This window comes from Diospyros lotus, chromosome 13 (genome assembly GCF_014633365.1).
Source record: "Diospyros lotus cultivar Yz01 chromosome 13, ASM1463336v1, whole genome shotgun sequence".
Classification (NCBI taxonomy): Eukaryota; Viridiplantae; Streptophyta; class Magnoliopsida; order Ericales; family Ebenaceae; genus Diospyros; species Diospyros lotus.
The window spans coordinates 20,784,293-20,801,267 of record NC_068350.1 but is presented as its reverse complement, the minus strand read 5'-3'; the positions used below and the strand labels follow the sequence as shown (position 1 = coordinate 20,801,267).

General features: G+C 37.4%; 1 long non-coding RNA gene and 1 other non-coding gene across 2 annotated transcripts in view; both read left to right on the top strand.

Moving 5' to 3' along the window:
• Nucleotides 1-1,446, top strand: part of LOC127787885 (uncharacterized) — a 2,206-nt gene extending 760 nt beyond the window's left edge. The window contains exons 2-3 of the long non-coding RNA XR_008020272.1: nucleotides 375-506; nucleotides 1,226-1,446. This is a non-coding gene — a long non-coding RNA (uncharacterized LOC127787885). The remainder of the gene's footprint in view (nucleotides 1-374; nucleotides 507-1,225) is intronic.
• A 5,418-nt stretch (nucleotides 1,447-6,864) lies between these two features.
• On the top strand, nucleotides 6,865-6,938 carry TRNAI-UAU (transfer RNA isoleucine (anticodon UAU)). The gene has a single exon. It is a non-coding gene; the product is annotated as a tRNA-Ile (tRNA).
• Nucleotides 6,939-16,975: the final 10,037 nt, after the last annotated feature.

Genomic DNA, 16,975 nt, shown 5'->3' with positions numbered 1-16,975 from the left:
CAGTGTAATTAGTTGGATTCTAGATAATTTAGTTCTATATTTAAGTTGAGTATTTAGTTCTATACTTAAGTTAACATCTGTTCAAACCCACCAGTTATGCTAATAAACTCAAGGATAATTACTTTACTGTCTCTTATTCATGTTATGATTTACTGCTGATGTTGTTTGTAATCCTTGATCCTTGGGCACATCTAGATTAATTAGCTACTAGTTAATTATTTCTCAAAATATTAATTCTATGGTTAATTACGTACATTGCCATACCGTTGATGATCATATGATGACAACAATAGATCATTAATAGTTGTCTTAGTGTAAGGTTGGAGAGCATGATTAGATATCTCTTACTATTAAATATTCATTCGCCATTGTAGACAACACACTTATACAAGAGCTTCAGCAATCGCTTGAAAACCAACCTAAAAGCAACAAAAAGGTTACCTATAGGGACAACAGAAGCAACAACATTGGCAAATGATTTTGATGCTACTGAATAATTTCTCATGGTAAGTGATTCAAATGCTATTTTATTCATTTTCTTAACATAATTCTTGCTGTGAACATATTTCTTCTTTTTTTTTGTGATTTTTTCTATCTAGGTTGCTGTTTAGTTCTTGTGACTTTTGATGTTTAGAGTTGCTACGAACAAAAAATTTAATTGCTATGATTTGTTGATTTTTGTTGTGGTTTGTTGTTGTGAATAGATCTTTGTTGTGATTTTTGATGATTAGAGTTAATGTGAACAAAAATTTTAGTTACTATAATTTGTTGATTTTTGTTGTGGCCTGTTGCTATGAATAGATATTTGTTGTGATTTTTGCTGTTTAGGATTGCTGTGTTCATGATTTTTGTTGTTGAATTTGATGTGATTTGTTGTTGTGAACAAAATTTTAGAAAAATTCTTGTCGGGTATAGTTTCATATATGCCTTGCATTTTTCCAATTTCTTGATCTTTCCAATTGGGTGAGTTTTTGATCTTTCCAATTGCGTTTTTCCAGTTTCATAGGAGGGATTGAATTACTTTATTAAAAAACTTAAGGAGCCCAATGAAATGCTTATATTGAAATCCCCAAGTCCAGGCCTTATTATTTCTTGAATAAGCTACATATTCTCCATATGTCTTTCTACTTAACTCCAATCCAGCTTTAGAATTTAGGAAATTTCAATACATGCATGGATTTTCATACACTAACACCTTTGATTTGTGTTGACTTTTATTTTTCAGGTTCTTACCATGCAAAAGTAGCAGAGAAAGAAAGCAATAAAGAAAGATGCTTGGAGATAAATTTTCATATTGTGTCAAATTTTTAACTATTTTCATTTTAGAATTTAATATTGTTATCATTACATGAATTGGTTTTATGTACTAGCCACGTTCAAAACAATCGGAGATTGTGGCTAACATTAATTTTATTTTATGTGGTTAATTGAAAGATTTTGAAGTTATGTATTGTGTTTTAAATTTCATCTAAATTCTAAGGGTTGGTATTGGTTTAGAGAAAAATATTATTCCTAAAAAAATAATTTCTTTTTGGCTACAAAATTGAATTTAGTGATATCGTAATGGATTATTAGTTGTATATAGAATTAACTGTGAAAATTTAACTTTTGAATACAAAAATATTGGTAGAGAAAATTAATTTGCTATGAAAATTGATATGATTAACTACGATTTGTTGTAGTTAAAAATAAGTGTTTTTTTTTACGATTTGACATTCGTAGTAAAAGTTAGGTTATTTGCTACGAAAATTGACATCATCAACTACGAAAATCAGCATCATCACCTACAAAAATCGATATAATTAGCTACGATATATGTCGTAGTAGAAAACCAATGATTTCTCTATATTTACTTGATCGTAGTGAAAAGTGTGTTATTCTCTACAAAACCTTAAATCGTAGCTAAATACTATTAGCTACAAACCTTTGGCTACGATTCACACTATGTTTACCTAATCGTAATGAATTTTGCGGCGGTTTTCAAAAATCGCCGCAAATGTTAATTTAATTTTAATTTTAAATTATTTAATTATTTTTTAATTTAGCGGCGGTTTCTCAAAAATCGCTACTAAATTCAATTTTATTTTTTAACTATTTAATTATTTTCTAAAGTTAGCGATGATTTTTTGAAAATCACCGTAAAATTAAATGTTTTAATGAATTTTACGACGATTTTTCAAAATCGCAGCAAAATGTTAAAAAAAATCGTCGCTAAAATAGTATTTTGAAGCGGTTTCCAAACCGCTTTTTGCGACCGTTTTAAGAACTGCCGCAAAAAAATCGCCGTTAAAAATCATTTTTTTGTAGTGATATCAATATTTTGTTAAAGTGGTTCGGCAAAGTGCCTACTTCTATAATTATAATGTTCTGTCGAAACGATTCCGAGGAGCGCCTACTTTCTCTATGATAAGATGTTGTCAAAGCAGTTCAGTGAGGCACCTACTTTCGCTATCATGTAGAAGGATAAACATTTTTGTTTTAGCAGTTCAGCAGAGCGCCTATGTCCGTAAATAGAGATGTATTAGGGCATGGCTCTTATGCTCAATGTATGAAAGATCAGATAAATATTTTTTATTTGGTGGTTTGGCCTGGTACCTATTTCCACAATTATAACTGTAACAACGATTTGTAACGGTGATATTTCAGTGATAACTACCAAGTAAAGTTCCTTTGATCATGTTGACAATTGAACAATTTTTATTCTGGTGGTTTAGCCATTGCCTACGTTCGCCCTTAGGAATTATCTTAGTAGAATGAGTCTTTGGAAGAGCTGTCCTCATTATCAAAATACTGTACGAATTGTAGTGTTGCTAGAATATTTATGTTCTGAAACCTTATTTATTCATAACTGTCTATCTTCGAATTTTGGGATTATAGTAGGTTTATACTGGGTCGAGCTTAAGGTTTTCCCTCTCCTTTGCTCCCTAGTTCGAATCTTATCTTAGCCTTTCATTGAGTTGCTTCAAAACAGAGGATACACATATATATGTTACCCTATATACATTTTTTACATCATAGTACCATTTTGTTTTTACAGTTCGGTATAGACACCTACGTCCACAGTTTACAAGAAGTTAGTTTTAAGTTAATAGTGTCTTTACTTGGAAACTTTTGCTTGTGGCTTGATAGCTTCTACTTCCGATCTTGGAATAATTAAGGTGGCGTTCCTAGAATATTAGACATAATATTGGGCACCTTCTACCTTCAAAGCGCTTATGCCCTTCTGAGTCTGTCGATCACTTGGCTTGTCCTACACAGGGCCTTGAGTGAGCTCGGGTGGAACTTTTGGCAAGAAGAGGCTAAGGTTGTGACTAGAGTGGTTGTAGAAAAAGGTTATCGTAGAGATGTCTTCTTGGATCGATAGTTCAGCCTCTGCGGAGCTGCTATAGAAGGCACTAATAATTAATCCCCTCTCGTTGGCTTTTCGTGCATCTTTACAATTCCTGCCTCCGCTTGAGTTGGTAGGCCACCCTCTACTTTTGAAACTCCCCAACCTTAGAAAAATATGTCCGAGAAAGTTGGAAAGTCCGGGGAGGTGCCTCCTAGGTTCATAGAACCCTCTTACAGACATAGCTCGGGAGGATTTTCCCCACGAGAGAGGTCTTTATAATTCTGGCCTTCTGCCATTACTCTTCTCACGGGGGTTAGCATCGCTAGGGAGGATGATCCTTGGGCAACAAATTCAAGTTTGGGAATTGACGTACTCTCGAATTTGGCTTTCATTGACAAGATGACCATCCTCCTTACTTCCTACCTTCTTAGCCTGAATCCCTGCCTTGATGAACAGCATTGATGCCTAGCAAAGATATAGGGTAGGGAGTTGGGCTCTTCTTTTGAGGGTCATCATAACAGCAGGAGAGCAACCATGGAAGGCTCATAATAGCAAAAGAATATCCTCGCAAAAAGCTCCCCAATGCCTTCTTGGAGTATTCGAAGCATTGCTCATTAGGAGGCAGTACAGGATGAAGCGAGAGCACAACATCTTCACACAACTGACCCTTAAAACAATCGAGCATGGATGGATTTTTGCTCGATTTCCCACAAACGACCCCAAATTGTTGTTGTCAAACTACAACAAATACATTTATTTGTCTAGGATCATCCAGAGCAAAGTCTTTACTAGAGTTAAGGGTTTGAGATGTTGCTGGCGAGGTTAACCGAGTCTAAACTAGGTCGAAGCTATTGTTCTAAAAGGCCACAACAATTAGAGCCCGAAAGGGGTCTTCGGGGCCACAACGGAGGGATGCCCCGAAGAGTCTTCGAGGAGATGAGCCTTTGGGGATTATAGATTTATCTTAGCTTGCAAACACAAAGTAGGTCAAAAAGGCATGCGGGAGACTCTCCCACGTGGACCCTTTGGTGCCTAAGTCATACAACAATCCAAAGGTGATGTCAAGGAATATGCAAGTGAATGTCTTATGTCCAATGTATATGTGATGTGATGTCTCTTATAAGTCCCGAAGAGTAGTCAGGGGCATTTCGGATGAGTTCTAGAGAGAGATAGGGTTAGGTCCAAATGACTCATGAGAGTTGGGGGGAAAAATCCATTTGCCTTTGAAGAGGCTAATATTTATAGACAAATATGTGGGATCCACGGATGGGTTCAAAAGATGCATCGAGAAGCACATGTAGAGAGAGGCTAGAATGCCTAGGGATGTCTTCGAGGTAATGCCACGATGGCTATCCCCAAGTGGTCTTAAAGAGGGCTTCGGCGCCACTAGATGTCTTTCATTTGGGAGACCCGAAGGGTTTATCTAGACTTGCAAAATGAATGGAGCTGGACCATTCTTTGGGGGCTCGGGAGGCTATCATCCCGGAGACTATCAGGGGAACTATAACTCATAGACTTAGAAAAATTTTAGGGCACCCCATAACAGTTTGTAAGATACAAAGATGAATTTATTTGATTGGAAACATCGTCACCTGGCCACCTAAATCGACAAGGAAAGAAACAGTCAGAGGGTGCGAAAGGGTCCCAATGCAAATACTTTAATATTTAAGTTAGACACTGAAATTGTTAAAAATTGTAAAGCATAATTTACACCAGTGTTAGAGATGTACCTTTTCTAGAATAAATGTCTGCCATTTATAGAGGGGTATAGGTAATCCTAAGTAGTACAAGATTAGGATTCTTATGGATAACGTCTATTTTGATATTTTAGAATCCGTTAGGATTAAGATTCTTATAGATGATATTTATCTTCATATTCTATAATCCTCTTAGATTTAGAATTCTTTCTGGATAATTGTCCATCATTTTCTTTTAATATTCGGAGGGATTTTCAAATGTCAGAGTTATGCTGTTTTGCGCGTTCCACGAGATCCCTCTCCCCAAAATTCGATAAAGTTTTTGGCAGTGGTGCCATCTCAAGTAAGGGGGGGGGGGGGGGGGGGGGGGGGTGGAGAAAGCCCCTTGCGGAGTCGAACTCCGAGGTCGCGTGGCCTCCTAAGCTTGCATAGGTGTCCTGCGCCGCTTGGTTGGCTACTGAAGACCCCTGCGGCTGCCTTGGGGTGATCGTGGGGGTGTCCCCACGGTTGTCTTTTGCGGATTATGAGCCCTTGTAGCTGTTTCGGTTCGGCCACGAGGGTGCCCCCCATGACTACCAAGGCTGGGCCACGGGCTTTTGTGTCTTTCCGTCACTAGGTCAACCCGATTGATCTATGTATTAATTTTTATTTTATCATTTTTATATTATGACTATCACGAATTGTTATGGATACTTCATGGATAGAATGGAAAGAATTAGGGGAATAATGGTCCAGAGGGAATAAATGGGAAGCTTGAAAAATTGGAAGAAGAAAGGATTTTTTGGTTACAAGCATGGAATAAGCAAAACATTTTATTTGAACAAATATAGAACAGAATGGATAGTTTTATGTTTATATAATAGATACCATCCAATGAATTTATTATGGCGGGCTAGAGATTGAGCTTGGAAGAGTGTATAAGGATAAAATATTCAGAGTTGAAGCATGTTATAACTATTTAGGTTAAGTATGGTGTTTAGCTATTTAAATGGATGGCTATCCTCCAAGGGGCGGTTGGCCACGCGTTGGAGGTTGTATTGGCGTGCAATTATACTTTAACGTAAACAGTTAATGTTTGGTGATGCAACCTCCTCAACTTTTTGGTGAGATCGCCCGAGGTTGTCCCAAGTGTTGTGTATTTTGTTATTAAAATATAAAATTTTTATAAAATAATATTATTTATTTATTATTTTTATATTTTAATTATTTTATAATTTTAATTTATCTTAACTTAAATATTTATTAAAGGCGAAACAGACCCTAAACACTCGGTAAAAAAGCATAGAAACATACATGGTCGACAGTAACAATTAAATGACTTATTTAAAATCAAATGACAATCTATTATTCATGTTTCATAGCTAGGTGGCATCAATAGAATTAACGTGCTGATCTCAGCAGAGTATAAAATAGAAAAGAACGAAGTAACGTGCGTATATAAATGGGATGAGTAGGCAGTCACCACTCCAAAAAATTCCGATAACGCCGCCACTCGGATGGAATTTTATTATATAGCTCGAAATAAATAAATTACCTAAAATATTATTGTATTTGTTTTAATAATTACAGATATTATTATTCTTTTCCAAGACTTTGATTAGGAGGAGTTAAAATTAAAAAATATATATAATAATTGATAATTATTAATTTGTGCCTCATTGATGGTTAAGTGACGTATTATTATAGCATAATAATAGAAAAAGAAGTTAAAAATTATAAAAAAAACGCAAATAATAAAAAGTATCCAACATGTTTCTCTTTCTCCTGATTAGGAATTGAATATTTTGCCAAAACTAATATGGTAATTAAAGTTATCGAGCACGGAATAAACAATAAGGTCCCGTAGCTCAGTTGGTTAGAGCGTTGGTCTTATGAGCCGAAGGTCGCGGGTTCGAGCCCCGCCGGGACCAGATTTTGTTTTCTTGGCTTTATGAACTCTGATTAATTGCTCTTCCTACTCAAAAAAGGCTCCATTTTTGTAATTCTTTAATTGTTCTGAAGTCTTATTTATAAGCTGAATGAACTAAGTTTAATCTTTCTTGTTTTAGAGTATCCATTCACTCAAAATAAGTTTATGCTTTTTTAGTTGATCAATGATCCTTCAAATAGTTTTTCTGAATTTGGAATGGTATTTAAGATTTATTATTTTTTATTATCTAATAAATCACTTAAAGAAGATTATTTTTCCAATCGTTTCGAAACTTCAACAATCCCTTCTCGAATCAAACACAAATTTTTTAATTTATTTGGCTCTCATGATTAATTACTTTAATTATTTATGAAAATATATATATTTAATATAATGAGCCTATTCTATTTTCTTCGATCATATTCCAAAATATAAATATCAGAATGATTACTAATCTAAGACCAGAATATTGAGAGGACACTTTGAGCAAACAAAAAAAATATGAAATTGCTAGCAAAGTTGTTTATTATTTTTTTTATTATTCAAATCCAAAAAATTATAAATTATGAGAGTATGGATATGGAGGCTTCTCTATCTCTTCTCTCTAGATAAGAAAAATATCTCACACATCTACTCTCTATTCTAAACATAGAATTTTGAATGGTTTGATTGACATTTAAATTATTTTTGTTGTAACCCGAAAATTACGATAATAGAATTTGTAGTGAGGGAAAGATGAAGTCGAGGCAGAGCGAGGTTGACAACTGGCAGGAACTTGTTAGTGGAGATAGGCATTGGGTAGCTTCGATCCTCGATGTCTTGATTGGGGTCGTAAATAATCTCCTGGGGGCATCTTCGGGAACTCCTGGAAGTGGTCTCTTGTGTGTTCGGGACATATCTGCACTCACAATAACAAGTTAGAAGACACACAGAGATTTTTCGCTCGCGTATGCTCTCCGATGCTTAAGTCAGTACCGATAGGAGAGAAGAATAATAGACAACACTATCATTGAACATAAGATAATCGTACCTTACTCGGTTAGAAAGGGTTGACCACGATATTGTTACACTGAACATGAGGTGGACCTGCACCTTAGTAGCATTTGGACTGGCCTAAGAAGAATCCCCCCCCCTCCGGAGGGCCGGACTGCCTAGGGGGCCCTCCATGAGAAGGTGGGCCCATGGCAGGCTGTTGAAGTAGGGTTTCGGCCCCTAAGGACCTGCTTGAGCACAACTCTGGGCTGGGTGACAATGCCTTTAGACACTATTTGTCTAACTTTGTACACGAATCATGGAATCATCTTATATGTATATTGATGAGCAGCGTATCTCGGACACCTCCTATTACATATGATAGGTGTATACATAGGCTAAGTCACTATTAGGAAGCATAATGGAAAATCCTGGGAGACCGAAGACTATAGAGGTTAGGCCTCACTTCATAAGTGACTTAGTGTCTTGATGACAAACCTCACCCATCTCTTTGGCCTTTTACGCGAATATATGCTATACACATGTATAGATATGCATTATAATGGTAGGCCATATGCTATACATATGTATAGACATGCACTATAATGGCCCATGCGTATATGGACTCTCTGGTCACCATGCTAGCACACATGTTACACACACACACACATATATACTCACTGGTTATCACGCTGGCCCACACACATATATATACCTTGCACACACACAGGGAGAGAGAGAACTTAAGAGTGGTTTTCCCGGAAGGCCACGGAGAGCTCCTCAGGAAGAAGCTTCCCGAAAGGCTGCGACATGAGGCCTTGCTGAGAGAGGCTTGTCGAAATGAGGGCCACCGAGATAGAAAGAGCGACTGAGAGGGTGGGGTCACTCGGGAAGTATTCTTCACGAGAGGTATCGGCCCAAAGCCTCGTAGAAAAAAAGAGAGGCTGGGCGAGGGAACTGCAGGCTTGCTTTGCTGAGAAAGCGGCCGAAATAGAGAGTTACAGTAGCGAGGAAGCTTTCGAGAGGGAGAGTTACAGCAAGGCGCATCCACTTCGGGGAGCTTGCTTATTCTTTACGCGAGGATGGCTGTGACCGCCGCGAGCTTTGGTCGTATCTCCGAGAGAGGGCTCGGCCTTGCCGAGGGGCTTAGCAGTCCTTGCCAAGAGAACACAACTCTCCCCGAGAGAGTTGCCATCATTGATGTTCTCAGGAGCTTGCTACTCCTTCTCCGAGAGGAATCAAAAGCTCTCCGAGAGAGCTTGATATTACCAAGAGAGAGAGGGATCCTCTGCGAGAGAGGAAAATCTCTCTCGAAGAGAGATCGACAGAAAACGGGAGAGAGAGCGTAGGGGTGGGAGGAAGCCACTGATAAATAGTGCCCTTCCTCTTTTATACTCCTTGGACTTCTCCCTTATTACATTTTCACCCTCCCCTAAGTTTGGTCATTTACACTATGACCCTCATATTGATTCTTTGGCTATTTAACTGACTTCTTCTTGGAAAACACGCCCTAACTTGGGACCACTATTGGGGTCCGTCTACCTAGGCCTAATGACCAAAATACCCCTAGGCACCAAATGATGGAAATAGCCCTAGGTGGATGCTCGAGAATTCTATGACATAACAGTTTCAATTTAGTAATTTAATATTTTTTTAAAATCTAAATTTTGTTTGATCTAGTTTAGAGTTGACTGAAATCAAGTAAATATTTATATTATAGATGAAGAGTTTTCTACAAAGGGACCTAGATCATTAAATCCCTTCTATAGAGGAACTCAAATTTGTATTTTTAAGTAATCAATTCAATTGTTGGTTTCTTGGAATTATCATTCTTGTGTGGTTCTTCATCACTCATGTCCTTGATTTCGACAAAGAAGATAAATTGCAAGGGAAAATTTTACCTCATTACGCAAGTGATAGCGCTTAATTGTTTATATATTTTTATCTTAATCTTGTGTTATTTTTTTTTACATAAATGTGTATTTATATAGATTTTATATTATTTTAATTTTTTTTTAGGAATCCAGCAAAGGAAATAAATTTGAGGAGTTAGGCATAAAAATAAAGAAAAAGAAAAAAACAAAGATATTATAAAGTAATTTATAAAGTTAATTTTATATTAAACTAATATTATAATATAATTGAAAAATTATTTATTAATAATTAATTATATATTATATTACTTTATCTATATCTATATTATATTATAATTAATTCAGTATTTATAAAAAATGAAATATATATAATATATTAAATTATATTATTTATATATATATTTATTATATACTATACTAAATAAATGACGTGAATAATATATACCTATTATATATTATTTATCTATTATATTATTTAAATAAGAAAGTGGCATTGGCGTGAATTGAAGAATTTGGGATAGGGCATGTCCATTCTTTAATGTTATACATATATATATTATAACATTAAAGAATGGAATTGGGGGGAAGAGGCGCCCAGTGAAGAAGGCTTATGGGAGGGCTTACATTGGAGATTGAAGATGGGAAGAAGAATTGGACTTGAAGCGACAGAGGCCGCGAGAAAGAAGAAGGCGTACAGTGAGGGAGTTGAGGGAAACGTCACGCATAGGGACGTTCACGAAGCAAATTTATTGTGACCCAGATCTGGTTTAGATCTGGGCAGGAAGTTTCTATTTCTCTTCCAATTTCTGTTTTCATTTTTATTTTAATTATGTCTGACTAAATTATTTTAGTTAGGGTTTGGATGGATTTTAATTTTGGGATTATGTGATTCTTTGTTTAATTTGATTCAAAACCCGATTATTATTTGCAGTTTAAACAAATTAATTCTTTGTTTAATTTGTTCGTACTTTGTAATACCCCAAAATTTAATATAAAGGTTGGATGCTGCAATAAAGTGTTTCAAATGAAAGTTTAGAGGTAAAGTGTAAACATGGATGGTTTTAAGATATTAAACCGAACTCGAGTGCAAATATCACGACTTGTAAAAGGGATAGCTTGTTTCCAACAAAAAGAATGAATGCAATAATGAATCCTTATCTTAGAAGACATGTGTTAGAGAGATAGGATTTGTTGAGAATTTTTCTAAAGTCTTAAAGTCTTTTGATTGTAATGATTAATCTTACACCAAAAGTCTTGCAATGAATTAACTTGGAAGACTTGATTTGGAAGACTTAATTTGGAAGACTTGTATTGGCTTGCAAAAGAAGAGGATAAAAGAGCTTATCTTAAAGGCCACGTGAGGGTTTGGATTGGAAGAAATGGCTTGCTTTGGAAGATAAAATCAAAGAAGGAAATTTCAAAATTTGTAATGGATGATTTTTATCCTAAAAGTCTACACTTGGAGGATTAGGATTGGCTAGGAATTGCTTACAAAGGAAGAATATGATAAGGCTTATCTTGAAAGTGTATTTGGTGGCCTAGGATTGGAAGAAGTAGAGGCTTGCATTGGAAGATTGGAAGAAATTTCAAAGTGTAATAATTACTAGGGTGGAAAATGAGTAACTCGGAGGCCAAGTGAAATCTTGAGGATTTGGGAATTTAAAGGCTATATAAAGGGAAGGAGTTTAGGCCACGAGAAGCTAAGGGAAAAGGAAACAAGCAAGTGCAAGGAAAAAGCAAAGAAAAAGCAAAGAAGAAAGGATAGGGAGACCTGATTAGAAAACTGTCGAAACAGAAAGGAAACTGAAAAGGTAAGTTAATTTTCTTTTTGTAGGGTTGTAGAGAACGAAAAGAGGAATCCGTAGGTTCAAACAAAGAGCAAATCGGATAAAAAAATGAGCAAGTTATAGCATTTTTAATTTTAGGTTGCAAAATCCATAACAAGGAAGGAGGAGGCACGTGGCCAACTTTCCGGGGGTGCGTGAGGGTGCGTCCGACCTCCGTTTGGCTTGAAATTTTCATCATTGTTCTCATATTTTAATTACCTACAACCCTATATAAAAATATTTAAGGTTTGGTTCACTGAATTATGTGATTTCTGCAGAAACAATCCCTAGTGCTCGAAAAACGGGCTGTAAACAGTGCTATCGAAAGGGAAACGATCAAGGTGAGTGGTTTTTGTGCATGCTTCCTCTTGATCATTATTGGTTTCATTTTTTGAGTGGTTCTTATGCATGCTCCTTGATTCCTATCGATCACTCTTGGTTTTCACCTGTGGATGGGTTGTTGCTTACATCTTATATTCCATTTGTTTCGAGCATATTCTTTCTACTTTGTTTCATCGAGTTTGACCATAACATATTTCGTGCGTGGCTTGTGATCATATTCCTTCTCATTTGTGATACATCTTGTCATTTGGTGGTTGTGGCTAGTTGGTGGCTTATCGTGTGTGAACTACCACGGGGGCCTGTGTAAGGGGGCTGACCACGTGGGCCTGTGTAAGAGGGCTACCTCGAGCTTGTGTAAGGGGGCCGAGGGGTTTATGCATGGCAAGTAAGAGGATATCTTGTGCCTGTGTAAGGGGGCCGAGAGGTTACATCTCATATTTTATTGCTTTTGAGCAAATCTTGCTTATTTTATATGCATCTCGGCATTTGTATTTGTGGCTAGTTGTTGGGACATCTTAGGGGATCTCATGCTCTTGTGGTGAGCCTAGACCTCGTGCTCTTGTGGTGAGCCATGATCTTGGAGAGATTTCGTTCTTATTTTTGCATGTCTCCTGGCAAAGCTGCATATTACTCTTGTATGCGCTGTTTCTTTCTTTCTTACCACTCACTTAGATGTAATAATCTAACTTGGGTGTTTCATACCCCTGGAACATTCAACGTTCCAGGTATGTTAAGATTATCAGGTACTCCAGGTTCTAGGGCGAGTAAGGATTCAGAGGTGGTGCTTGGCTTATTTAGAGTTGGATTTATTTGTGTACCATGTAATCCCAATATTGTAATGTAAATAGCAGTTAAGATACTTAAGGATGTATGGTCACTTTGTGCGGTTCTGTGACTGTACCGTAAAATTTATGTATTTGTGAAGCTGATATAACTCTTTGATATGTGGGTGCGTGACGGACTTTTATTTAAACTTGAAGAAATCCTAGCTATTTAGCATACTCAGGTTCGATCCTTACTTTTGTTGATAAAGGATTTCCAATAACGCCCAAGGTCATTATTAGCATATAATGAATATCTTATTGCTTCATTGTGTAAGTGAAAGTGGGGCGTTATAGTTGGTATTAGAGCTAGAATAAATAGTTTGGTTTGGGTTTGAGTTAATTAACTTTGGAGATACAATAGTGATATGAGTTATTTTGAGTTATGATATGACTAATCTTGGAAGATATTTTTGTCTGTGACAGGAATGGATCAGCGGATAGAAGAAAACCAATTTCAACGTGCCATCATGGGAGGATGGACAGCGTTGCTAGGAGGACGATATATGCATCCGGGGGAGAAGTTAGGAGATTTTTTGAATTTAGTTACCCCTACTTTACAACAGTTTCTGACCTATGTGATGAATCCCCTATATGGTGGACTTACAAATATTCTATTTGATTTCCTTAGTAACCCCGGAATGACAGGATGCCAGAAATGATCTTTGGGACCCTATGATGATTTTGTAACTTTTATTACCAACCTATGTGAGGTAGAGGCATACCTAGACCCTGTGGGGGAAGCGACAAACCAGAGTGGCAAAGAGGAACCTGAAGAACGAGATCTTACGCCACCTCCAGGATTAGCAAACGAGGAAGAGTAACTTTATCCTAAGGAACAAATTTTGTTGTTTTAGGATGTAGACTTGTGGATATGTACGAAAGAAACAAGATAGTGTTTAGGCATGTGCAAATAAAGTGGTGCACTAGAAGTGGCTATGTACATATGTAATAGTGAAAGTTTTCTACGAGTTGTATTTGTTACCATATTAGAAGAACTAACAATGAAGGCTTTATGGTGGGAAAAAAGAAAAAAAAAAAGAAGTAGATGATAGCTTGAAGAACATAGAGGATTTGATGGGTGAGTGGGATGAGTAGGTTAGAATGGTACAAGTAAATACTTAAATTGAGGTTCATTAGAATTAACAAATGTTTTGCAGGTGTTTCGAGGATTTTGGAGGATAACAAGCTCTTGGGAAACTATTTTGTTTTCTAATTGTTTTACAAAAAAAAAAAAAAAATTGGGGTTTTGGAGATTATCCTAACCAAGGTTATGAACTTGATAACGGTCTAGTGGACACCTAGTTCATGAAATCCGTATACAAAATTCAGCGATATAGATGTTTGGAATTTGTTGGATTGGTGACCAACAAGGTTCGCATGAGTTGAGAAAGTCGAAAACTTAGCTAGGTCCATAAAGGTCGAGGATGTTGGGAAATATATGATTTTTGAGTTTTGCTAGATGGTTATGAATAATGATTCTACTATTAAGGTTTAAATATTAACCTCATGATTTTGGGTGTGGCTATTTCAAATGGTGAATACCCGACTCTCCCGAAGATTTGAACCAGCTACTTCAAACCATCATGGGAGTGATACCCAAGAGGAAGGAATACAACACACTCATGAGGAGGCATCTGAGACCCCCCAAGAAAACCCATTCCAAGGGGGAAACCAGGAAGATAGAACTCGTGTGGACCGAATGGAGCGAGTCATGGAAAATATGGTAACTTATATGCAAGGGATGCAGTTAATAGATCAAGTTACTCCTCGAGCTCCTAATGCGGTTGACAGGTTCCAACGGTTGAATCCGCCTATCTTTCAAGGAAAAGCGGGAGCTGACCCAAGTGAAAGTGAGTATTGGTTGGAGCAGATCGAAAAGATATTTAATTTTATTGGGTGTAGAGAGGAGGAAAATATTACATGTGCCACTTTTATGCTTCGAGATGAGGCAAATCATTGGTGGAGAACTATGCAAAGGACTTTGCCAGATTCCGAGGGGCAAGGTACTCCAAATATTTCATGGGCATAATTTAAAGAACTCTTTAACACCAAATATTTTTCCTTATGCAAGAAATTGGAAAAAGGCCGAGAGTTTATGAACCTAAAACAGACTGGGAACATGACTGTGGCCCAGTATGAGGATAGTTATACTCGACTAATCAAGTACATGCCAGTCTACAACCTGGACGAGGAAGCCAAGGCACAAAAGTTCCTTGGGGGATTGAAATTGGAGATCCAGTTAGCACTAAGCTCTCTAGGGGCACGTACTTACGCGGAGGTGGTGTCACAAGCCCTGACTGTGGAGAGTAACCTCCATCGAATGAATACCCTGAGGACGGAATTTTGAGAACCCGATGATAGGAAACTTGGGAAAAGACATGATCTTGGGGTTCGAAGAGAAAAATTCAAACATAAAAGAAACTGCCCCAAATGTCAGAAATTTCACCCTGGGAAACCGTGTGAAGAAAGAACCCAAGGATGTTATACCTGTGGGATGAGGGACCACGTTGCACGAGACTGTCCAAAAGAACCCAGGTGTTTCAGGTGCCAACGGACTGACCATTTCTCTAAGGACTGCCTGCAAAGGAGGGAAGTTAATCAATTCGGGACGAATCAAAGAGGCCAAGAGCTACAGCAAGGTCGTGTGTTCCAGTTGGCAGGAAAAGGTGCCAATGACAACCCGGCGATCGTACAAGGTACCTTGAATCCTCCTTAATGCAGTTGTGCAGGTGGTAGTTAGTCCCTAGTCAGCCCATTCACCTAAGGAGTGATGGTAAATGTATCAACCTATAATTTGGCAAAATAAGGGATATCAAACAGTAAGTTGGGTAGTTCTGAGTCGAGGAATATTGTTAGTTAATATGTGTTAATTGTAACTTTGAGTACGGTTTGTTATTTTAAGGAATGTAATTGGGAATTAAAAGGAAGGTGTGGCAAGGTTGCTCTAGATCCTGTTATTATGAGTATCTGGTGGTGGTATTTGGGATTAACGCACCTATAACCTTTGTGAGTTGATGATTAAGGTGTTTAAATCATACTTATATGAGTTGTGATTATATTTATGGACCGATATCCAACTTGTTCTCCTCGAGAGAATTTGAGCATGAGAAAGTGTTAGTACCAGGAGAGTGACTACTGCATAGTGTGCTAAGCGGGCTTGGAGAATCAGAGGTTTGAAAATGGGGGGTGAAGGAATGGAAATTGCATACGTAGGTCTGGGTAGGTCGTAACTATGGGTGGTATGTTTTCCTTGATATAGGCATGTGGTGTGTTGTGAACTTGCTTAGGAAATGTGTTTTCCCATACCTAGCCTTTGGGGAAGGAAATTTTATTCTAGTTACTGACCTAGCCTTTGGTTTAGTATGCAAATTATTGTACACCCCAGGAATTGTGAGCAATTGGCTCTAATTTGATTATCCTAAACTCTGCCCTTGTTGATGTGGATATTGATGTAGTAGTGAGCGTGTTATGGCAGCGCTACGTGAAAAGTTTGAGGTCTTCATGATTGCTTGAGGTGCCTGTTCTTTCAGAGGGATTCAAATGCAGGGTAACGATGGTGGATAGAGTTTTTGAAGGGTTGTGGTTCTGTGATCCAGTACCATCTTGGGAATATGAACGTGGTGGCTAACGAGCCTACTCTAATAGCCTGTTCTGGGTGAATGTGGTGGCTAATGCGGGAATGAGCCTGTTCTATTGACCCGAGAGTGGGGACTGGTGGAGGCTTTTTAGCCTGTGGCATTGGATGTGATTCTTGATGGAACATCTATTTACGTCGCTAGCCTGGTGATTCACTCTCATTTGATGAACAAACCTGACAAGCTATTCTAGAAGACTCGAAGGTATAGCCACGAGTTGACAATTGGGAAATGGTCGAAAACCTTGATATCGATTTTTGAACGAAATATTTCGATTTTTGAGTTAAAAATGTGTGACTTAGGCCAAGAGTTAAGGCAAGCCATATTGATCAAGGCACGCCAGGTCAAATAAATCATTGACCTCGAAGTGGGTTTTGAGGAGTAAAATAATGTTTCTTGGAGAAGGTGCTCTGAAGACACCATGATTTTGAGGAATTTGTTTGGGAAAAATAAATTCTGAGTGAGCTAAGAAGAAAAATTTTGGGGACGAAATTTATTTTAAGGGGGAGGATGTAATACCCCAAAATTTAATGTAAAGGTTGGATGTTGCAATAAAGTGTTTCAA